Source organism: Myxocyprinus asiaticus, chromosome 6 (assembly GCF_019703515.2).
Source record: "Myxocyprinus asiaticus isolate MX2 ecotype Aquarium Trade chromosome 6, UBuf_Myxa_2, whole genome shotgun sequence".
Classification (NCBI taxonomy): Eukaryota; Metazoa; Chordata; class Actinopteri; order Cypriniformes; family Catostomidae; genus Myxocyprinus; species Myxocyprinus asiaticus.
Window position 1 is genome coordinate 14,586,021 of NC_059349.1, and position 24,530 is coordinate 14,610,550.

At 39.8% G+C, this 24,530-nt stretch overlaps 8 non-coding genes across 8 annotated transcripts; all 8 read right to left on the bottom strand.

Moving 5' to 3' along the window:
- Window positions 1-15,626: 15,626 nt before the first annotated feature.
- trnam-cau (transfer RNA methionine (anticodon CAU)) lies at window positions 15,627-15,698 on the bottom strand. The gene has a single exon. It is a non-coding gene; the product is annotated as a tRNA-Met (tRNA).
- Window positions 15,699-15,765: 67 nt separating this feature from the next.
- On the bottom strand, window positions 15,766-15,838 carry trnar-ccu (transfer RNA arginine (anticodon CCU)). Its single transcript has one exon. It is a non-coding gene; the product is annotated as a tRNA-Arg (tRNA).
- A 1,774-nt stretch (window positions 15,839-17,612) lies between these two features.
- Window positions 17,613-17,684, bottom strand: trnam-cau (transfer RNA methionine (anticodon CAU)). Its single transcript has one exon. It is a non-coding gene; the product is annotated as a tRNA-Met (tRNA).
- A 6-nt stretch (window positions 17,685-17,690) lies between these two features.
- Window positions 17,691-17,763, bottom strand: trnar-ccu (transfer RNA arginine (anticodon CCU)). The gene has a single exon. It is a non-coding gene; the product is annotated as a tRNA-Arg (tRNA).
- Window positions 17,764-20,575: 2,812 nt separating this feature from the next.
- Window positions 20,576-20,647, bottom strand: trnam-cau (transfer RNA methionine (anticodon CAU)). The gene has a single exon. It is a non-coding gene; the product is annotated as a tRNA-Met (tRNA).
- Window positions 20,648-20,653: 6 nt separating this feature from the next.
- On the bottom strand, window positions 20,654-20,726 carry trnar-ccu (transfer RNA arginine (anticodon CCU)). Its single transcript has one exon. It is a non-coding gene; the product is annotated as a tRNA-Arg (tRNA).
- A 3,305-nt stretch (window positions 20,727-24,031) lies between these two features.
- Window positions 24,032-24,103, bottom strand: trnam-cau (transfer RNA methionine (anticodon CAU)). Its single transcript has one exon. It is a non-coding gene; the product is annotated as a tRNA-Met (tRNA).
- Window positions 24,104-24,109: 6 nt separating this feature from the next.
- Window positions 24,110-24,182, bottom strand: trnar-ccu (transfer RNA arginine (anticodon CCU)). The gene has a single exon. It is a non-coding gene; the product is annotated as a tRNA-Arg (tRNA).
- Window positions 24,183-24,530: the final 348 nt, after the last annotated feature.

Genomic DNA, 24,530 nt, shown 5'->3' on the forward strand with positions numbered 1-24,530 from the left:
TTAGCTGATCGCAGCATACAAGAGACGGGGTAATGATCTGAGATGTCATCGCTCTGCAGCAGAATTTCTATAGTATCAACATCAACTCTATATGACAGAATTAAATCTAGCCTATGTTTATGGCGATGAGTTGGTCCTGTCACATTTTGTCTGACTCCAAGAGAGTTGAGAATATCAATAAATGCTAATCTCAATGTGTCATTTTCATTATCTTTGTGAATGTTGAAGTCACCAACAATTAAAGCTCTATCCACAGTAACTACTAGATCTGATAGAAAATTTGCAAATTCACCAAGGAATTCAGAAAACGGCCCGGGTGATCTATATACTGTAGCAAGGGCAAAAGTTGACAGAGATTTATTATTTGTATCTGACGGTGCCACATTAAGCATTATTAGTTCAAAAGACTTAAACTTATATCCTGTCCTCTGAGTAACACCAAAAACTTCACTGTAAATTACAACAACACTTCCTCCTCGACCCTTCAGACGAGGCTCATGTTTATGACAATAACCTGGGGAAGTTGATTCATTTAAACTAATATATTTATCCGGTTTAAGCCAGGTTTCAGTCAAACAGAGCACATCCAAACTATGACCTTGAATCATATTTTTTCTCAATTATTTAGTGAGGGGTTTGCGTTTGGTAGTTCAGGGAACAGACACAGTCTCTATGTGATATCTAGGTGATAAAGTCTCTATGTGTTGTAGTTTATGTGTCCTGTGTGACGTCTCAAGGCAGCTAGCAGACTTTTGGATTAGCCAGTTTGTCTGCTTCCTGACCTGGGCCCCAGTTAGTCAAATACTATCACTATTAAAACTGAGCCAAATTACTAGAGAGTACAGCGGCACCTTTCCTGGAGGGATGGAGTCCATCTCTCTTTAGCAGGTCAGGTCTACCCCAAAAACTCTTCCAACTGTCTATAAATCCTGTGCTATTCTCTGAACACCACTCAGACATCCAGCCATTCAGTAACAGTAATCTACTATAAACTTTGTCACCACAATGAGCAAGGAGGGGGCCAGAGTATATTACAGTGTCTGACATAATTTTTGCAAGTTCACACACCTCTTTAACATTATCCCTAGTGTATCAAACAGAATATCAAATGTTACAAATAGAAGTCAGTACAGGGGCATTTTTATTTTATTTTTTTTCTGCCCCCAAATTTTTAATTTCTGAGGCATTGTTGTCACTTTCGGTTGCATTTTTGTCCCCACCCTCCCTTAGAAAAAAAGCCAGCTTGCTGTAATAAAAATGAAGTCTCTAGATTCTTGATTATTAAATACAGTATGAAACGACATTTAGTTTTTGGTCAAAATACCATGTGCGTGCTCTAGTTATACAGTAGGTTTCAGCAGAGCAGATCACTGAAGCGAGTGGTTCTGATGACAGAAGATCAAGGAAAATGTTACTCCTCATGTCATGACCCCTTTAAAGCTGCACTACGTAACTTTGTGCTCTCTAGCGACATCTGTGGTTGAAACTTAAAATTGCAAGCCATTTGAGGAAGAACACTTGTGTTTAAGGACATGACATAAAGAGAATGAGCCAGTGATTCCGTGCCAATCTGGCCCGACAGCTCAAAATACAAATCATTTTTATAAGTATACCGAAGTGAATCGGGGTAAGGTAAGGATATTGATTTGAACACTGACTGTTTATGTAGTCAATTAATAATCGCAATTTTTTAATTTGTAACCAAAAAATCTAATGTAGTGCAGCTTTAAAGACCCCATGAAATCCAAATGAAGGTTTTGCTGGTTTTAGTCCAAATCTACTAGCTTTAAGGTAATCTACACTAGTGGACTTTGACAAAATTCATTGTCAGAAAATATTTAAGGAATATATAGGATACAGGATAATACAAGGCCGTAACCATGTCTTGAACACTGGGGGGGACCAAACCATTTTGGGGGTGGGGGATCACGGGTGTTATGTCACAGATAATGGTCCTCTTTGGTCCTTTAATATAGTAAAGGTGCTGAATTAAATAATTTTCTGAATAAAGGCTTGAAATGTGATAAAGGCCCAAAAGTGTATAATTTTTGGTTTTAAAGGATACATGTATTTTTAAAGTTCACACAGTACAAGACAAACACTGTCTGCATTCTTTTTTGCGCTGTCTCAAAGAAAAGACGAATATCATTTGAATTTCTTTTCATCATTGATGTTACTGTAAAATGACATGACTGTGTCAGCTGGCTAGCAAAAAGAAAATACACAAAATTATTTACTGCCCTCAAGTTGTCCCTCATTGTTTTGTCCTCCCTGTAGAATCTTAACACAATATTTTCTTCAAGAATCCTAACGCTGATCTTTTCCACACAAAACAGTTCATATTGACCACTGCTGTCAAGGTCCAAAGAGAGAGAAAAAAAAAAATCATTATAAAAATATCATAGTCCATCCAACACATAGCTGATGTATGGCCCCAGAAAGCTTGGAATGTAATGCACAAGTCATATGGACTACTGTTATGTCTTTATACTGAACCTTAAATAGTGCCTTACAGTATTTGTCCTTTATGAAGCTTGACAGCTCCTGCTCACTATAAACTGTTATTCTATGGAATAGAGCTGCTTACAATATATATTTTTATGTTCCAAGAAAAAGTAACAGCATATGGGTTTTGAACAACATAAGGGTAAGTGAGTGAGTAAAAGTACATTTTCCATTTTTAGGTAAACTACTTTAACCGGTGGCTAATTTTTTGAGCACAGACCTGAAAAGTCATACTCAAAATAAGTATATATACATAAGTACTCTTTTAAAAGAAGTCTCAAAATTCAGAAAGAATTAAAGACATAAATAAATTATTTAGAAAAAAATTATAAAATTATTACCTAATAATATTTGCATTGAGAATATACCATACTGTCCTTGCCACAACCTTAAAACTCAATGGAAGCCACAAGTCACAGGTCTTACCATGTTCTAGTTCTAATCTGAGGGTGAAACCGTTCTACTTTGTGTCTTATATATATATATATATATATATATATATATATATATATATATATATATATATATAAACTATTTTCTTAGACGGTATCAAGTGAATTTTTTAAAAAGCTGCTTCAAAAGCCTGCCAGATTACCACATTCATTAAATTTTACAGTATACACACATTCGCTGTTTGTCTTGAGCCTGATTCACTGAAAACTGCTCCGTTAATGTTTTCACATTCACAATTATGAATGACATACGAATCACGTACTATAATGACATAATATCAATTCAAAATGGCGAATTTCACCAAATGGTGAATAGTTTGCACCCTTGGGAATTAATGTCAGTCGGTACAACATTTCAATCATAAAACAGTGGGCAAACATTGCATGTTTAGTTAGATACTTACATCTTACATGACACTAACACTCTTAACCTTAACTGCTTGCTGATGCGCAGCACTGGGATAATCCATGAGGTTCCCATTTAACATCTTAAACTTGAGTCCTGCCTTCAACGGTTTGATTGGCTATCTCAAATGACATTGACCAGCGGTATTCGACTACTGAGCGCGGTAAAAATGAAACATTTTTAAACCATTATGTTATTCAATGGCGGGCCGTGCATTTAAAGTCTAGGCCTTCAGTGAAATTCATGCCATTAAGAAAACACAGTTTCACAATGAATAAGACACTGTATGCCTATCATACATTATGCCGCAGCTAACTAGTAATACCAAATTATATTTTAAAAACACGTCCACGCATGAAAGCCAGAACTTGAAACGACACTTAATGCTCAAGCAAGCCAAATTTTAACTGCAGCATGACTATTTTGTGAAATGAACATCTCCCAAACAGACATTCAAAAAGTATAATTTTTCATATGAATCTACCAAGGAGGTCTATAATGCCTGGGAATCTATCTAATAATATTTCGTCAGGGTACACGGTTATGCTGCGTTCCACTCAAGTTGGATGTGGGATATTCCTACTTGATATCTCCAACCATAAATGTATTCCATTCCCTGATATTCGGAACTGCAACGCTCCCGTTAGCTTAGCAGGGGTTTGACTCTCATTAGAGATGTCTCCTAGCAACCCAACTGATAAACAATGCTGCAACGCTAACATTTGTGCTTCAGGTGTACGATTATCAAAAGAGATTATAATGTTTTATACTCCTGTTTCTGCATGCATTTGTTAAACAAGCTTTAATATCATTAAATCGATATCAATATATTTATCGATATTACTTAATAAAGTGAATGTTTATCACTTACTTTGTATATCTCCCTGAGTGTCAACATGTTTGTGTGACATCATGCAACTGCATCTCTGCGAAATCGGAGTTGAGAATTTCTGCACGAACCTACAAGTTGTAATTCTGACTTAAAAATGCATTCCATTGCACTTTTCCTAGTGGGAAGATCCGACACTGAATGCTCAAGCAGTCAATTTACAGTTAGAAAACTCCTGATGTTGCTATAACAATGCAAAAAGCACTTACCAATTTGCTTGAAGTGAAAATCAGTCCTTCTTTCCTGTTTAATAAATTTAGCAATCACATGGTCATGAAGAACATCTCGTGTTTTTAAATTCAGCAAGATTTTGTGCTCTTCGCTTTCAAATTATATCACTTAAAGCATGATTGTGTCACTCAAGGCCAGCCAGAAGGCCTCGACTGGGACATATCCTAAAATCACACCCACCAAGAACAAATAAATAAATCTGATTGGCTGATGAATATGACAATCTGACATTAGTTGCGCATTCATTTGTACTGTTGAGGGATTCTGTGGAAATTCTGAAGGCCTGACGGGGTGGAGCTCAGGCTCAGGCGCTGCTTCGGGCATGTTATTTGTGAAACAGTTGACACACTTTGCTTGTAAGCATCAAGGAATATATTCTGACTGGATAAACTTTTAATTTTTCTCTGTTTGTTTGTAGATTAACTAAGAGTGGAAAGCAATTAAAAATACATAGGCAAAAAGGTGATTGAGAATGAAAAGATGAAATATATTTATTTATTTGGCATGTTGGGCCAGCAGAGGCTTTGCTGGCCCTGAGAATTCGCCACTGCAACAATATTCCTGCAACAACTTAATGACAATTTTACCTAATATTGACTTTAAAACATGCCAGTCTATTGCATACTGTGACAACTCAAAAACAAACACAAAGACAATGTTAAGCTTCATTTAACGAACCAAACAGCTTTCAACTGTGTTTGATATAATGGCAAGTGATTTTCTAGTACCAAATTAGCAATTTAGCATGATTACTCTAGGATAAGGTGTTGGAGTGTTGGCTGCTGGAAATGGGGCCTGTCTAGATTTGATCAAAAATGACTTTTTTCAAATAGTGATGGTGCTGTTTTTTTTACATCAGTAATGTCCTGACTATACTTTGTGATCAGTTGAATGCCACTTTGGTGAATTAAAGTACCGATTTCCTTCTGAAACAGCAAAATCTGTAGTATATATATATATATATATACACACACACACACACACACACACACAGGGTTGGGGAGTAACGGAATACATGTAACGGGATTACATATTTAAAATACAAAATATAAGTAACTGTATCCCACTACAGTTACAATTTAAATCATTGGTAATTAGAATACAGTTACATTTTATTATTTTGTATTCTATTGTCATTTGTTTCATTTAATATTTAGTCCTTTCAGATAGAAAACATTTATACATATAAATGATGCGATCCAAAGTGCATTTGAACAGTGGTGAAACACTTTCTTATGATGTGTTACATTCATACAAGCTGACAGATAAATACGTTTGAAGTAAGTTTGGAGCAGAAGAAATAGAAATAAACCTTGTGTAAATTGTCAGCTTTACGCTAAGCTAAAATACTATTTCTAGCCATTTTACATGCACGTTACCAGGCACAATCATATTTTTTTATCAAGGAAATTCATGTTGAATCATAATTTTTTTCTTTTTTTCTAGTAAGACCTTTGATATTAGGTCAAAAATCATATTCTTGATAATAATTTTTGTATTGTTTTCCTTTAAAAATATCTAAACATCCTTAAAACAAGATTAATTTGATTTATCTTAGAATAACATTACATTAGATATTTAGGTTTTTCAGAGAATGTATTTTTCAGAGAATTGCAGGAAGCAGACACCACCCGTCTCACAGTCGGCCGCTAAGAACCCACAGAGGTCATCAAAGTGCCCCTGAGACGGGTGACCCAGGGACGAAGAAACCCACTCACCTGGAGCTGGTAAGAAGACCACTCCATCCCCCGGTGGAGGGCCGGGTGGAGAATCTTTTGTTGCCTTTTTGTTTGATTTTGCAGCATGCCCAAGTGGCTGCGGTACCCAACAGTTCAGCAAAAGAGCGGTTTCCTTCTTCCCTGGGTCACATACCCGGTGTGCACGGTCGTCATCACGACTACCGTCCACGGGTTTTTCCTTGCAGGATTGGTGCTCCAGCGGTGGTCTTCCCGCCCCTGAGCGCCCAGCTGTGGCACACAGCCGCCCCCGATGTGGCAGTCTCCACGGGTTACGAGGACAGGCCTCTTCCTCCCCCATCTCAGGCTGTTCCGGGGGTGGTCACAAGGAGCCAGGTAAGTGCTTCGATGTCCCTAGACTCAGCACGGCCACAACGTTATTGTCCCCTTGGTCCCCCTTGCGCGGAACTTGGATGCGTGGCTTGCGCTTTCCAATCCGCCGCGATGGCTGATCCGGACCGTCTGACTCGGCCATGTGATTCAGTTCACCTGGCGCCCGCCCAGGTTCAGCGGTATCCACTTCACCTTGGTCAAGGACGAAAACGCTGCTACCTTGCGCGTGGAGATCGCTACCCTCCTACAGAAGGGCGCGATAGAACCTGTCCCTCCGGCCGAGATGAAGAAGGGGTTTTACAGCCCCTACTTCATCGTACTGAAAAAAGGCGGTGGGTTGTGGCCAATCTTGGACCTGCGAGTACTGAACCGGGCCTTGCACAGACTCCCGTTCAAGATGCTGACGCAAAAACACATTCTGGCGAGCGTCCGGCATCGAGATTGGTTCGCGGCGGTAGACCTGAAGGACACATACTTCCACGTCTCGATCCTTCTTCGACACAGACCCTTCCTGCGGTTTGCTTTCGAGGGTCAGGCGTATCAGTACAAGGTCCTCCCTTCCGGCCTGGCTGGATAATCCCCCTTCTTTTTTAGGGAGTGGAAAAAGAGAAGGGGAAAAGAGGCCACGACTGGTTTAGCCTGTCTCTATCTTTTGGGTAATCGACTTGTCCCCAAAGGGTCGTTCGACACTCATAACTATGTTGGGGGAGGTTACGTGTCGACCTGGTGTGCTGGCTATGAGGCACAGTCTGCCCGTCACACACCGCCAGTTCACGTAACACAGTTCAGCCAGTTGTGGCATTTCGTATAGGGACCACTAGTGTCACTACATCGACACAACGTCGAGTGAGTGACAGATAGGGAACAACATGGTTACTTGTGTAACCTCCATTCCCTGATGGAGGGAACGAGACGTTCTGTCCCTCCTGCCACAACACTGAACTACCCGCTGAAATGGCCGGACCTTGTCTTGGCTCCTCAGCATATAACCTGAATGAGTGGTTCCATACCAGCTCCTTTTATACCCGTATGTCCGGGGGAGTGGCATGCAAATACCACTCGCCGATTTTCATTGGCCTTTTATCAAAGACCAGAGGTGTCTCGGGCTCCCAAGAGTGATCCCTAGTGTCACTACATCGACACAACATCTCGTTCCCTCCATCAGGGAACGGAGGTTACACAAGTAGCCATGATGTTTTGTAATTTGATCTGATACTGCTTCAACGTGAGTGTGTCTCTCCACTCACTGCAGTGACAGCGGTTGTCAGGGGCAGGGAATGTTAGAATTCAAGTAATAATTCACCAACTTCAACAAAGAATCGGTAGCTTCTCAGCATGGGATACAGTTAAAGGGAAGCTTACCCAACAAAACAAGTGGGTATACAAAAATATTGGTCCTTAGAATTTGTTATAGGCAAACAGCCCTGGGAAAAAAGTAAGAATATGGTGTTGTGGTGATGGGGGCGTGGTTGAGGGCCGGCTTGTGAATGGAGAGATCAGGAGATGAGAACGGTAAGGATCATCACCTGGCCATGATTGTCTCTAACAGCTGTTTGTCATTGCAGTAAGAGTGGGGACGGGTTTTAAGAGTGAGCCAGATGCCAGTGAAGAGAGAGAGCTGTGTACACACCTGAAGACTGTGCTGTGCCTATGAGCCCCTTTAAGATTGCGTTGAAAAGCAAGTTTGTGTTGTTTATAAAAATAAATACCGTTTGTGTTGAATCCACCGACTCCCGCTTCCTCCTTTTCATTAAGAAGAGACCTTGTTACAGGCGTATACATGCATATGGCTCTGACTACACCACTGGCTCAACCCCGCCTAGCTTCAGTGAGCAACCAGTCTTGAGCTACAACCTCTTGGTTATGGGCCCAGCACACCTCTGCTGCACTACTCTGCTTTCCAATTATTCTGTTGTCTTGAGGTTACATTATATGGCTGCTGACTGTCTCTTCACTTATACATCACAGTGCCCTTCTATGAATATCATACATAAACTTTTAATCTAACATGACATATCACATTAACTGTCAAGGAATCTCACATTTATTGACAAGGATTTATCTTATTAATTCATTTGTCACAGAAATTCTTGCTCATATTCTAAAAATTGCCACCTAAATGAGTAAAGACAGGACTTTTTAATGAATATACTTTTTGTATAAGCTCAATAACAGGAGTTTAAAGTGTGTGAAAACTATCATATTTATTGACATTTTAGTTGTTGGTGTCATCATGCCAAATGTCATATGTTATTTCAAAGCATACTTCAAAAATAAAAATTGATAAAAATTTTATTACTGAGGCATTGTAGAAGAACTCTGCTGCTATCTAGTGGTTTAAATGTGGCAACAAGACAAGCATGAATGTATTATTATCTTTAAATGAATATTGTCACTGGGGCACTGTAGGGCCTCCCTTTCCATTCACTATTTCAGTTCATCCACACCACACAGGATGTTGAAGTGGATTGACAAGAAGAGGAATTTACAGATATGCAGTTCAAAGAAAAGTGCCAGTGGCTCCTCCAGGAATTGATTTAATGGATGGCCAGATCGGGACAGTAAAAATTTAGGGTGGCACACCAAAAAGACTGTAGCGTGGCTGAAGTACACAATTGTATAGCTGCAGTTTTGTTTATTACGCATTTACCTGAGGTCTTTCAACATGATTATTGTCAGAATTGTTTTGATGTATAAATTACCAATCCCTTATACAGTATAATAATAAATCCTAAATAGTCAAAATAGTCTCACCATGACTGCTGATTTATCCTGTGTGAAATACCAAATAACCAGATGGTATAATTTGTGTTAAGATTCCAGCAACAAGCAATTTGTCTGTCCACAATGAACGAGAAACTGTTTTACAACATGAAACAATAACTGCAATTAGAAGATATATAATGTTTAATGTACAGTTATGAGGAGTGGGGTTTTTGACCAGTAAGAGCTCACAGTGGGCAGGGCTACCCAGTGTGACGCGGCAGAAATAGAAACCAAGCAATTGACAAAATATCCTGTGGCTTGTCATGTGCCACGGTCATGGATGGTCAGACAAGACCTTGTTTACATGGACAAGACCTTTTATCGCTTGTCTCTACATTATGCTGCATCTGTTTAGGACAGCGTTAACAACTGTTCTGACTGGCTGACACATCATGACTGAATCTGGTTGGATGGACTGGATGCGTCTCTACAATGGGCCAGTGCATGTTTTCTGAACGCTGTGCAATAGAATAAACAAACACATTGAAATGAGTCAATGTTTCCATGAATATGATTCTTATGTGAATACATCTGTATGATCTCTGTGCACTGAATAATTTGTGAAACCCACATTTCCATTGTACTGTATATATGCAGCCTCACCTGCTCACTTTAAGAAAGGCAGGTTAGTTTTCTTCCATTTTGCATTACAAATAAAAAAAAAATGTACGGCTCAAAGATGTCCTCTAATTAGATGACTTTGCGTGCTAACATTCATAAACTGTTTTGGTGCACTACAGCAAGCCTGTGGAGGAAAATGGGGCCACCTGATCAAGACAGAAAATTAATATGGGTCAACAATCTAGGATCTGGCTACCAACAGCCCTAAGGGATTGTGGGTTCAAGTCCCAGCTGTGTGAGTTTCAGCAGATTAGTACAGCGGAAGTGTATTGGGCCCATAACCTGAAAGTCAGTGGATCAAAACCATTCTCTGCTAAGAGCTTTTTATTTATGCCCATGCCCAGCTCCTTGGGAAAGAAAAGATAAAACAGTGTAAGACTAAAACCCAAGTAGTTTTCAGCAGACTAAGAATGAAAATGCAGAAATAAATGTATCTAAATGGAAGTTTTTGAAGACAGCAGAATACTTGGAAAGCACACACAGTGGAAAAGCAGAATGGCACAGCAGAAGCATGCTTGGCCTATTATCCAGAGGTCAATTGGTCAAATGCATCCTCTCCAAAAAGTTTTTATTGATGCACATGCCCAGCTCCTTGAGAAAGAAAAGCAACAACTGTGCAAGACTGAAACCCAAGTAGTTTTCAACAAACTTTAAGAATTAGAATTCAGAAATAAATCTGTCTAAATGGAAGTTGTTTAAAAGACAGTAGAACACTTGGAAAAAAACTCCCATTGGGAAAGCAAAGTGTGCAGAGGAAGCATGCTGGGCCAGTAACCCAGAGGACAATGGATTGAATCCATCCTCTGCTAAGAGCTATTTAAGGCCTTTGCACACTAAACGAGAATTTTCTGCGTGATTTCTCACCGCAGTCAACATTTTAAAGCAAAACAGTGTATTCCTAAATAGCCATTCTTACCTGGAGCGAACATTCTTGAAGAATCACACACTGACAAAGCAAAGATTTTTATTATGGTGAGGGAGTCGATTTGCCCAGTGAAAAAAAGGCCCTGACCAATAAAATCTAAGGTTTAGATCACATGTCAGGAGCATTATGCGGTTACCAGAACCAGAGGATGAGTATTAATTTAGATTAAGCCTTAAAATCGGAGAAAAGTTGACAGAGCATACTTAAGCCACACCTCTCAAACCCAACAACTCAAACCCAAAATCCCTGGCTTAGGATGCCAGAGCCTTAACCATTAGGCCACTGGGGCTGTTGGTTTGCAAGTCCTAGATTGCTGGCCAACATTCACTTTCTGTCTTAATCAGATGGCCACAATTTCAACCATTTTGAAAGCTTGGGCATGTTTACAAATGTTTACAGAGGATGGATTTCATCCATCAACCTCTTGGTTATGGGCCCAGCACACCTCTGCTGCACTACTCTGCTTTCCAATTATTCTGTTGTCTTCAAAAAAACTTCAGTTTAGACACATTCATTTCTGCATTTTTATTCTTAAATTCAGTTGAAAACTGCTTCGGTTTAAGTCTTTCACTGTTTTATCTTACCTTTCTTGAGGAGCTGGTCATGTGCATAAGTAAAAAGCTCTTAGAAGTGGATGGTTTTGATCGACTGACCTCCAGGAAATGGCCCAGCAGGCTTCCATTGCACGACTCTACATTCAAAGTAATTTGTCTTCAAAAGAACTTAACTTTAGACACATTGATTTCTGCCTTTTCATTCATAAACTCAGTTGAAAACTTCTGTACTTGGGTTTTAGTGTTCCACTGTTTTAGCATTTCTTTCCCAAAAAGCTGGGCATGTGCATAAGTAAAAAAAACTCTTAGCAGATGATGTTTTCTATCAATCAGCCTCTGGGTTACACTCAGTCCCAGCACATTTTAGATGCACCACTCTGCTGAAACTCTTCTCAGATGGGACTTTATCCCACAATCCCTTGCTACTACTACTCTGGGGGCACTACTCTGCTTTCCCACTTGATTGCCTTTCCAAGCATTCTGTTGTCTTAAATAAAACTTCAGTTTAGACACATTTTTCTTTCCCAAGGAGCTGGGCATGTGCATAAGAAAACATATGTTAGCAGAGGATGGTTTTATCTATCAACCTCTGGGTTATGAGCCCAGCATGCTTCAGCTGCACTACTCTGCTGAAACTCAGCCCAGATGGGAATTGAAACTACAATCCCTGGCTTAAAAGGCCAGTGCCATATCCATTAGAACACTGTAATGAAGATAATAGCTTGATGACCCACATTAATTTTCTGTCTCAATCAGGTGTTCACAATTCCATCCAGAGGCATGCTGTAGTGCTTTACATTGAAACACTTGATTACAGCAAATAAAAATATACCTTGAAAGATAACTACCTTCAGAACACCACATAATTTTAACACATTACTGCAGTCTAAGAATTTGAGGCCTAGGGGGCAGATTTAAAGTGGTAAAGTTCTTTGTATTGAAAGCTTGGTCACGTTTACAAGAAAAGGACTCATAGCAGGGGATGGTTTTGATCCCTTGAACTCTTGGTTATGGGCACATCACACTTCCTTTGCAATATTCTGCTTTCCCATTTGGTTTTCTTACCAAGAATTATGTTGTCTTCAACAAAATTTGAGTTTAGACAAATTTCTTGTGTTTTCATACTTAAATTCAGTGGAAAACTACTTGGGTTTAAGTCGCACTGTTTTAGCTTTTCTTTCCCAAGCAGCTGGGTTTGGCATAAGAAACCAGATATTAGCAGAGGATGGGTTCGATCCATTGACCTCTGGCTTATGGTCCAAGCACTCTTGCGCTGCTCCACACTGCAGAAACTCACCTCAAATGGGCCTTGAACCCACAATCCCTGGCTTAGGACTCTCATTCTGAAGATGCTAGTTTGCTGGCCCACATTCATTTTCTGTCTTAATCAGGTGTCCACGAATCCAACCACAGACTTGATGTACTTCTTTACCTTTAAACACTTGATTAAAGCAAAGAAAAATACACTTTGAAAGATAACTACCTTCAGAACACCACATACCTTTGAACATATTACTGCTGTCTTGGAATTTGAGGCCTATGGGACAGAGTTAAAGTGGTAAAGTTCTTCCTTTTGAAAGCTTGCTCATGTTTACAAGACCTCGTAGCAGAGGATTGTTTCGATTCTTTGACCTCTTGCTTATGGGCACATCATGCTTCCTTTGCAATACTCAGCTTTCCCATTTGGTTTTCTTTCCAAGTATTCTGTTGTCTTCAACAAAACCTTAATACAGACACATTTTTTGTGAATTTCCATGCTTAAATTCAGTGGAAAACTACTTGGGTTTAAGTCTTCCACTGTTTTAGCTTTTCTTTCCCAAGTTGCTGGGTGTATGCATAAGAAACCAGATGTTAGCAGAGGATGGTTTTGATCCATTGACCTCTTGGTTATGGGCACATCACGCTTCCTTTGCAATACTCAGCTTTCCCATTTGGTTTTCTTTCCAAGTATTCTGTTGTCTTCAACAAAACCTCAGTTCAGACACATTTTTTGTGCATTTTCATACTTAAACTCAGTTTAAAACTACTTGGGTAGTGGATGATTTTGTTCCATTGACTTCTTGGATATGGGCACAGCAGGTTTCCATTGCATTACTCTACTTTACCATTTATTACAGTATTCTGTTGTCTTTAACGAAACTTCAGTTCATACGTATTTTTTGAGCATTTTCATACTTAAATTCAGTGGAAAATGACTTGGGTTTAACTCTTGCACTGTTTTAGCTTTTCTTTCCCAAGCAGCCTGGCTTGTGCATAAGAACACATGTGTTAGCAGAGGATGGTTTCGATCCATTGATCTCTGGCTTATGGGTCCAGCACTCTTGCGCTGCTCCACACTGCAGAAACTCACCTCAAATGGGCCTCGAACCCACAATCCCTGGCTTAGGACTCTCATTCTGAAGATGCTAGTTTGCTGGCCCACATTCATTTTCTGTCTTAATCAGGTGTCCACGAATCCAACCACAGACTTGATGTACTTCTTTACCTTTAAACACTTGATTACAGCAAAGAAAAATACACTTTGAAAGATAACTACCTTCAGAAAACCACATACCATTGAACATATTACTGCTGTCTTAGAATTTGAGGCCTAGGTGGCAGAGATAAAGTAGTAAAGTTCTTCCTTTTGAAAGCTTGCTCATGTTTAAAAGACCTCATAGCAGAGGATGGTTTCGATTCTTTGACCTCTTGGTTATTGGCACATCACAATTCCTTTGCAATACTCATCTTTCCCATTTGGTTTTCTTTCCAAGTATTCTGTTGTCTTCAACACAACCTCAGTTCAGACACATTTTTTTGTGCATTTTCATACTTAAATTCAGTGGAAAACTACTTGGGTTTAAGTCTTGTACTGTTCTAGCTTTTCTTTCCCAAGTAGCTGGGCGTGTGCATAAGAAACCAGATGTTAGCAGAGGACGGTTTTGATCCATTGACCTCTTGGTTATTGGCATGTCACGCTTCCTTTGCAATACTCAGCTTTCCCATTTGGTTTTCTTTCCAAGTATTCTGTTGTCTTCAACAAAACCTCAGTTCAGACACATTTTTTGTGCATTTTCATACTTAAACTCAGTTTAAAACTACTTGGGTAGTGGATGATTTTGTTCCATTGACTTCTTGGATATGGGCACAGCAGGTTTCCATTGCATTACTCTACTTTACCATTTATTACAGTATTCTGTTGTCTTTAACGAAACTTCAGTTCATACGTATTTTTTGAGCATTTTCATACTTAAATTCAGTGGAAAATGACTTGGGTTTAACTCTTGCACTGTTTTAGCTTTTCTTTCCCAAGCAGCCTGGCTTGTGCATAAGAACACATGTGTTAGCAGAGGATGGTTTCGATCCATTGATCTCTGGCTTATGGGTCCAGCACTCTTGCGCTGCTCCACACTGCAGAAACTCACCTCAAATGGGCCTCGAACCCACAATCCCTGGCTTAGGACTCTCATTCTGAAGATGCTAGTTTGCTGGCCCACATTCATTTTCTGTCTTAATCAGGTGTCCACGAATCCAACCACAGACTTGATGTACTTCTTTACCTTTAAACACTTGATTACAGCAAAGAAAAATACACTTTGAAAGATAACTACCTTCAGAAAACCACATACCATTGAACATATTACTGCTGTCTTAGAATTTGAGGCCTAGGTGGCAGAGATAAAGTAGTAAAGTTCTTCCTTTTGAAAGCTTGCTCATGTTTAAAAGACCTCATAGCAGAGGATGGTTTCGATTCTTTGACCTCCTGGTTATTGGCACATCACAATTCCTTTGCAATACTCATCTTTCCCATTTGGTTTTCTTTCCAAGTATTCTGTTGTCTTCAACACAACCTCAGTTCAGACACATTTTTTTGTGCATTTTCATACTTAAATTCAGTGGAAAACTACTTGGGTTTAAGTCTTGTACTGTTCTAGCTTTTCTTTCCCAAGTAGCTGGGCGTGTGCATAAGAAACCAGATGTTAGCAGAGGACGGTTTTGATCCATTGACCTCTTGGTTATGGGCACGTCACGCTTCCTTTGCAATACTCAGCTTTCCCATTTGGTTTTCTTTCCAAGTATTCTGTTGTCTTCAACAAAACCTCAGTTCAGACACATTTTTTGTGCATTTTCATACTTAAATTCAGTGGAAAACTACTTGGGTTTAAGTCTTGTACTGTTTTAGCTTTTCTTTCCCAAGTTGCTGGCTGTATGCATAAAAAAACATACATTAGCAGAGGATGGTTTCGATCCATCGACCTCTGGGTTATGGGCCCAGCACGCTCCCGCTGCGCCACTCTGCTGAAACTCACCCATCGACCTCTGGGTTATGGGCCCAGCACGCTCCCGCTGCGCCACTCTGCTGAAACTCACCCCAGATGGGACTTGAACCCACAATCCCTGGCTTAGGAGGCCAGTGCCTTATCCATTAGGCCACTGGGGCTGTTATCTCAAGGATCCTAGTTTCCAACCACAGACTTCATGTACTGCTTTACCTTTAAACACTTGATTAAAGCAAAGAAAAATACACTTTGAAAGATAACTACCTTCAGAACACCACATACCTTTGAACATATTACTGCTGTCTTGGAATTTGAGGCCTATGGGACAGAGTTAAAGTGGTAAAGTTCTTCCTTTTGAAAGCTTGCTCATGTTTACAAGACCTCGTAGCAGAGGATTGTTTCGATTCTTTGACCTCTTGCTTATGGGCACATCATGCTTCCTTTGCAATACTCAGCTTTCCCATTTGGTTTTCTTTCCAAGTATTCTGTTGTCTTCAACAAAACCTTAGTTCAGACACATTTTTTGTGAATTTCCATGCTTAAATTCAGTGGAAATCTACTTGGGTTTAAGTTTTGCACTGTTTTAGCTTTTCTTTCCCAAGTAGCTGGGTGTGTGCATAAGAAACCAGATGTTAGCAGAGGATGGTTTTGATCCATTGACCTCTTGGTTATGGGCACATCACGCTTCCTTTGCAATACTCAGCTTTCCCATTTGGTTTTCTTTCCAAGTATTCTGTTGTCTTCAACAAAACCTCAGTTCAGACACATTTTTTGTGCATTTTCATACTTAAACTCAGTTTAAAACTACTTGGGTAGTGGATGATTTTGTTCCATTGACTTCTTGGATATGGGCACAGCAGGTTTCCATTGCATTACTCTACTTTACCATTTATTACAGTATTCTGTTGTCTTTAACGAAACTTCAGTTCATACGTATTTTTTGAGCATTTTCATACTTAAATTCAGTGGAAAATGACTTGGGTTTAACTCTTGCACTGTTTTAGCTTTTCTTTCCCAAGCAGCCTGGCTTGTGCATAAGAACACATGTGTTAGCAGAGGATGGTTTCGATCCATTGATCTCTGGCTTATGGGTCCAGCACTCTTGCGCTGCTCCACACTGCAGAAACTCACCTCAAATGGGCCTCGAACCCACAATCCCTGGCTTAGGACTCTCATTCTGAAGATGCTAGTTTGCTGGCCCACATTCATTTTCTGTCTTAATCAGGTGTCCACGAATCCAACCACAGACTTGATGTACTTCTTTACCTTTAAACACTTGATTACAGCAAAGAAAAATACACTTTGAAAGATAACTACCTTCAGAAAACCACATACCATTGAACATATTACTGCTGTCTTAGAATTTGAGGCCTAGGTGGCAGAGATAAAGTAGTAAAGTTCTTCCTTTTGAAAGCTTGCTCATGTTTAAAAGACCTCATAGCAGAGGATGGTTTCGATTCCTTGACCTCCTGGTTATTGGCACATCACAATTCCTTTGCAATACTCATCTTTCCCATTTGGTTTTCTTTCCAAGTATTCTGTTGTCTTCAACACAACCTCAGTTCAGACACATTTTTTTGTGCATTTTCATACTTAAATTCAGTGGAAAACTACTTGGGTTTAAGTCTTGTACTGTTCTAGCTTTTCTTTCCCAAGTAGCTGGGCGTGTGCATAAGAAACCAGATGTTAGCAGAGGACGGTTTTGATCCATTGACCTCTTGGTTATGGGCACGCCACGCTTCCTTTGCAATACTCAGCTTTCCCATTTGGTTTTCTTTCCAAGTATTCTGTTGTCTTCAACAAAACCTCAGTTCAGACACATTTTTTGTGCATTTTCATACTTAAATTCAGTGGAAAACTACTTGGGTTTAAGTCTTGTACTGTTTTAGCTTTTCTTTCACAAGTTGCTGGCTGTATGCATAAAAAAACATACATTAGCAGAGGATGGTTTCGATCCATCGACCTCTGGGTTATGGGCCCAGCACGCTCCCGCTGCGCCACTCTGCTGAAACTCACCCCAGATGGGACTTGAACCCACAATCCCTGGCTTAGGAGGCCAGTGCCTTATCCATTAGGCCACTGGGGCTGTTATCACAAGGATCCTAGTTTCCAACCACAGACTTGATGTACTGCTTTACCTTTAAACACTTGATTAAAGCAAAGAAAAATACACTTTGAAAGATAACTACCTTCAGAACACCACATACCTTTGAACATATTACTGCTGTCTTGGAATTTGAGGCCTATGGGACAGAGTTAAAGTGGTAAAGTTCTTCCTTTTGAAAGCTTGCTCATGTTTACAAGACCTCGTAGCAGAGGATTGTTTCGATTCTTTGACCTCTTGCTTATGGGCACATCATGCTTCCTTTGCAATACTCAGCTTTCCCATTTGGTTTTCTTTCCAAGTATTCTGTTGTCTTCAACAAAACCTTAGTTCAGACACATTTTTTGTGAATTTCCATGCTTAAATTCAGTGGAAATCTACTTGGGTTTAAGTTTTGCACTGTTTTAGCTTTTCTTTCCCAAGTAGCTGGGTGTGTGCATAAGAAACCAGATGTTAGCAGAGGATGGTTTTGATCCATTGACCTCTTGGTTATGGGCACATCACGCTTCCTTTGCAATACTCAGCTTTCCCATTTGGTTTTCTTTCCAAGTATTCTGTTGTCTTCAACAAAACCTCAGTTCAGACACATTTTTTGTGCATTTTCATACTTAAACTCAGTTTAAAACTACTTGGGTAGTGGATGATTTTGTTCCATTGACTTCTTGGATATGGGCACAGCAGGTTTCCATTGCATTACTCTACTTTACCATTTATTACAGTATTCTGTTGTCTTTAACGAAACTTCAGTTCATACGTATTTTTTGAGCATTTTCATACTTAAATTCAGTGGAAAATGACTTGGGTTTAACTCTTGCACTGTTTTAGCTTTTCTTTCCCAAGCAGCCTGGCTTGTGCATAAGAACACATGTGTTAGCAGAGGATGGTTTCGATCCATTGATCTCTGGCTTATGGGTCCAGCACTCTTGCGCTGCTCCACACTGCAGAAACTCACCTCAAATGGGCCTCGAACCCACAATCCCTGGCTTAGGACTCTCATTCTGCAGATGCTAGCTTGCTGGCCCACATTCATTTTCTGTCTTAATCAGGTGTCCACGAATCCAACCACAGACTTGATGTACTTCTTTACCTTTAAACACTTGATTACAGCAAAGAAAAATACACTTTGAAAGATAACTATCTTCAGAAAACCACATACCATTGAACATATTACTGCTGTCTTAGAATTTGAGGCCTAGGTGGCAGAGATAAAGTAGTAAAGTTCTTCCTTTTGAAAGCTTGCTCATGTTTAAAAGACCTCATAGCAGAGGATGGTTTCGATTCTTTGACCTCTTGGTTATTGGCACATCACAATTCCTTTGCAATACTCATCTTTCCCATTTGGTTTTCTTTCCAAGTATTCTGTTGTCTTCAACACAACCTCAGTTCAGACACATTTTTTGTGCATTTTCATACTTAAATTCAGTGGAAAACTATTTGGGTTTAAGTCTTGTACTGTTCTAGCTTTTCTTTCCCAAGTAGCTGGGCGTGTGCATAAGAAACCAGATGTTAGCAGAGGATGGTTTTGATCCATTGACCTCTTGGTTATGGGCACATCACGCTTCCTTTGCAATACTCAGCTTTCCCATTTGGTTTTCTTTCCAAGTATTCTGTTGTCTTCAACAAAACCTCAGTTCAGACACATTTTTTGTGCATTTTCATACTTAAATTCAGTGGAAAACTATTTGGGTTTAAGTCTTGTACTGTTCTAAGTAGCTGGGTGTGTGCATAAGAAACCAGATGTTAGCAGAGGATGGTTTTGATCCATTGACCTCTTGGTTATGGGCACATCACGCTTCCTTTGCAATACTCAGCTTTCCCATTTGGTTTTCTTTCCAAGTATTCTGTTGTCTTCAACAAAACCTCAGTTCAGACACATTTTTTGTGCATTTTCATACTTAAACTCAGTTTAAAACTACTTGGGTAGTGGATGATTTTGTTCCATTGACTTCTTGGATATGGGCACAGCAGGTTTCCATTGCATTACTCTACTTTACCATTTATTACAGTATTCTGTTGTCTTTAACGAAACTTCAGTTCATACGTATTTTTTGAGCATTTTCATACTTAAATTCAGTGGAAAATGACTTGGGTTTAACTCTTGCACTGTTTTAGCTTTTCTTTCCCAAGCAGCCTGGCTTGTGCATAAGAACACATGTGTTAGCAGAGGATGGTTTCGATCCATTGATCTCTGGCTTATGGGTCCAGCACTCTTGCGCTGCTCCACACTGCAGAAACTCACCTCAAATGGGCCTCGAACCCACAATCCCTGGCTTAGGACTCTCATTCTGAAGATGCTAGTTTGCTGGCCCACATTCATTTTCTGTCTTAATCAGGTGTCCACGAATCCAACCACAGACTTGATGTACTTCTTTACCTTTAAACACTTGATTACAGCAAAGAAAAATACACTTTGAAAGATAACTACCTTCAGAAAACCACATACCATTGAACATATTACTGCTGTCTTAGAATTTGAGGCCTAGGTGGCAGAGATAAAGTAGTAAAGTTCTTCCTTTTGAAAGCTTGCTCATGTTTAAAAGACCTCATAGCAGAGGATGGTTTCGATTCTTTGACCTCTTGGTTATTGGCACATCACAATTCCTTTGCAATACTCATCTTTCCCATTTGGTTTTCTTTCCAAGTATTCTGTTGTCTTCAACAAAACCTCAGTTCAGACACATTTTTTGTGCATTTTCATACTTAAATTCAGTGGAAAACTACTTGGGTTTAAGTCTTGTACTGTTTTAGCTTTTCTTTCCCAAGTTGCTGGCTGTATGCATAAAAAAACATACATTAGCAGAGGATGGTTTCGATCCATCGACCTCTGGGTTATGGGCCCAGCACGCTCCCGCTGCGCCACTCTGCTGAAACTCACCCCAGATGGGACTTGAACCCACAATCCCTGGCTTAGGAGGCCAGTGCCTTATCCATTAGGCCACTGGGGCTGTTATCACAAGGATCCTAGTTTCCATCCACAGACTTGATGTACTGCTTTACCTTTAAACACTTGATTAAAGCAAAGAAAAATACACTTTGAAAGATAACTACCTTCAGAACACCACATACCTTTGAACATATTACTGCTGTCTTGGAATTTGAGGCCTATGGGACAGAGTTAAAGTGGTAAAGTTCTTCCTTTTGAAAGCTTGCTCATGTTTACAAGACCTCGTAGCAGAGGATTGTTTCGATTCTTTGACCTCTTGCTTATGGGCACATCATGCTTCCTTTGCAATACTCAGCTTTCCCATTTGGTTTTCTTTCCAAGTATTCTGTTGTCTTCAACAAAACCTTAGTTCAGACACATTTTTTGTGAATTTCCATGCTTAAATTCAGTGGAAATCTACTTGGGTTTAAGTTTTGCACTGTTTTAGCTTTTCTTTCCCAAGTAGCTGGGTGTGTGCATATGAAACCAGATGTTAGCAGAGGATGGTTTTGATCCATTGACCTCTTGGTTATGGGCACATCACGCTTCCTTTGCAATACTCAGCTTTCCCATTTGGTTTTCTTTCCAAGTATTCTGTTGTCTTCAACAAAACCTCAGTTCAGACACATTTTTTGTGCATTTTCATACTTAAACTCAGTTTAAAACTACTTGGGTAGTGGATGATTTTGTTCCATTGACTTCTTGGATATGGGCACAGCAGGTTTCCATTGCATTACTCTACTTTACCATTTATTACAGTATTCTGTTGTCTTTAACAAAACTTCAGTTCATACGTATTTTTTGAGCATTTTCATACTTAAATTCAGTGGAAAATGACTTGGGTTTAACTCTTGCACTGTTTTAGCTTTTCTTTCCCAAGCAGCCTGGCTTGTGCATAAGAACACGTGTTAGCAGAGGATGGTTTCGATCCATTGATCTCTGGCTTATGGGTCCAGCACTCTTGCGCTGCTCCACACTGCAGAAACTCACCTCAAATGGGCCTCGAACCCACAATCCCTGGCTTAGGACTCTCATTCTGAAGATGCTAGCTTGCTGGCCCACATTCATTTTCTGTCTTAATCAGGTGTCCACGAATCCAACCACAGACTTGATGTACTTCTTTACCTTTAAACACTTGATTACAGCAAAGAAAAATACACTTTGAAAGATAACTATCTTCAGAAAACCACATACCACTGAACATATTACTGCTGTCTTAGAATTTGATGCCTAGGTGGCAGAGATAAAGTAGTAAAGTTCTTCCTTTTGAAAGCTTGCTCATGTTTAAAAGACCTCATAGCAGAGGATGGTTTCGATTCTTTGACCGCTTGGTTATTGGCACATCACAATTCCTTTGCAATACTCATCTTTCCCATTTGGTTTTCTTTCCAAGTATTCTGTTGTCTTCAACACAACCTCAGTTCAGACACATTTTTTGTGCATTTTCATACTTAAATTCAGTGGAAAACTACTTGGGTTTAAGTCTTGTACTGTTCTAGCTTTTCTTTCCCAAGTAGCTGGGCGTGTGCATAAGAAACCAGATGTTAGCAGAGGATGGTTTTGATCCATTGACCTCTTGGTTATGGGCACATCACGCTTCCTTTGCAATACTCAGCTTTCCCATTTGGTTTTCTTTCCAAGTATTCTGTTGTCTTCAACAAAACCTCAGTTCAGACACATTTTTTGTGCATTTTCATACTTAAATTCAGTGGAAAACTACTTGGGTTTAAGTCTTGTACTGTTCTAAGTAGCTGGGTGTGTGCATAAGAAACCAGATGTTAGCAGAGGATGGTTTTGATCCATTGACCTCTTGGTTATGGGCACATCACGCTTCCTTTGCAATACTCAGCTTTCCCATTTGGTTTTCTTTCCAAGTATTCTGTTGTCTTCAACAAAACCTCAGTTCAGACACATTTTTTGTGCATTTTCATACTTAAACTCAGTTTAAAACTACTTGGGTAGTGGATGATTTTGTTCCATTGACTTCTTGGATATGGGCACAGCAGGTTTCCATTGCATTACTCTACTTTACCATTTATTACAGTATTCTGTTGTCTTTAACGAAACTTCAGTTCATACGTATTTTTTGAGCATTTTCATACTTAAATTCAGTGGAAAATGACTTGGGTTTAACTCTTGCACTGTTTTAGCTTTTCTTTCCCAAGCAGCCTGGCTTGTGCATAAGAACACATGTGTTAGCAGAGGATGGTTTCGATCCATTGATCTCTGGCTTATGGGTCCAGCACTCTTGCGCTGCTCCACACTGCAGAAACTCACCTCAAATGGGCCTCGAACCCACAATCCCTGGCTTAGGACTCTCATTCTGAAGATGCTAGTTTGCTGGCCCACATTCATTTTCTGTCTTAATCAGGTGTCCACGAATCCAACCACAGACTTGATGTACTTCTTTACCTTTAAACACTTGATTACAGCAAAGAAAAATACACTTTGAAAGATAACTACCTTCAGAAAACCACATACCATTGAACATATTACTGCTGTCTTAGAATTTGAGGCCTAGGTGGCAGAGATAAAGTAGTAAAGTTCTTCCTTTTGAAAGCTTGCTCATGTTTAAAAGACCTCATAGCAGAGGATGGTTTCGATTCTTTGACCTCTTGGTTATTGGCACATCACAATTCCTTTGCAATACTCATCTTTCCCATTTGGTTTTCTTTCCAAGTATTCTGTTGTCTTCAACACAACCTCAGTTCAGACACATTTTTTGTGCATTTTCATACTTAAATTCAGTGGAAAACTACTTGGGTTTAAGTCTTGTACTGTTCTAGATTTTCTTTCCCAAGTAGCTGGGCGTGTGCATAAGAAACCAGATGTTAGCAGAGGACGGTTTTGATCCATTGACCTCTTGGTTATGGGCACGTCACGCTTCCTTTGCAATACTCAGCTTTCCCATTTGGTTTTCTTTCCAAGTATTCTGTTGTCTTCAACAAAACCTCAGTTCAGACACATTTTCTGTGCATTTTCATACTTAAATTCAGTGGAAAACTACTTGGGTTTAAGTCTTGCACTGTTTTAGCTTTTCTTTCCCAAGTTGCTGGGTGTATGCATAAGAAACCAGATGTTAGCAGAGGATGGTTTTGATCCATTGACCTCTTGGTTATGGGCACGTCACGCTTCCTTTGCAATACTCAGCTTTCCCATTTGGTTTTCTTTCCAAGTATTCTGTTGTCTTCAACAAAACCTCAGTTCAGACACATTTTTTGTGCATTTTCATACTTAAATTCAGTGGAAAACTACTTGGGTTTAAGTCTTGTACTGTTTTAGCTTTTCTTTCCCAAGTTGCTGGCTGTATGCATAAGAAACATACATTAGCAGAGGATGGTTTTGATCCATCGACCTCTGGGTTATGGGCCCAGCACGCTCCCGCTGCGCCACTCTGCTGAAACTCACCCCAGATGGGACTTGAACCCACAATCCCTGGCTTAGGAGGCCAGTGCCTTATCCATTAGGCCACTGGGGCTGTTATCACAAGGATCCTAGTTTCCAACCACAGACTTGATGTACTGCTCTACCTTTAAACACTTGATTAAAGCAAAGAAAAATACACTTTGAAAGATAACTACCTTCAGAACACCACATACCTTTGAACATATTACTGCTGTCTTGGAATTTGAGGCCTATGGGACAGAGTTAAAGTGGTAAAGTTCTTCCTTTTGAAAGCTTGCTCATGTTTACAAGACCTCGTAGCAGAGGATTGTTTCGATTCTTTGACCTCTTGCTTATGGGCACATCATGCTTCCTTTGCAATACTCAGCTTTCCCATTTGGTTTTCTTTCCAAGTATTCTGTTGTCTTCAACAAAACCTTAA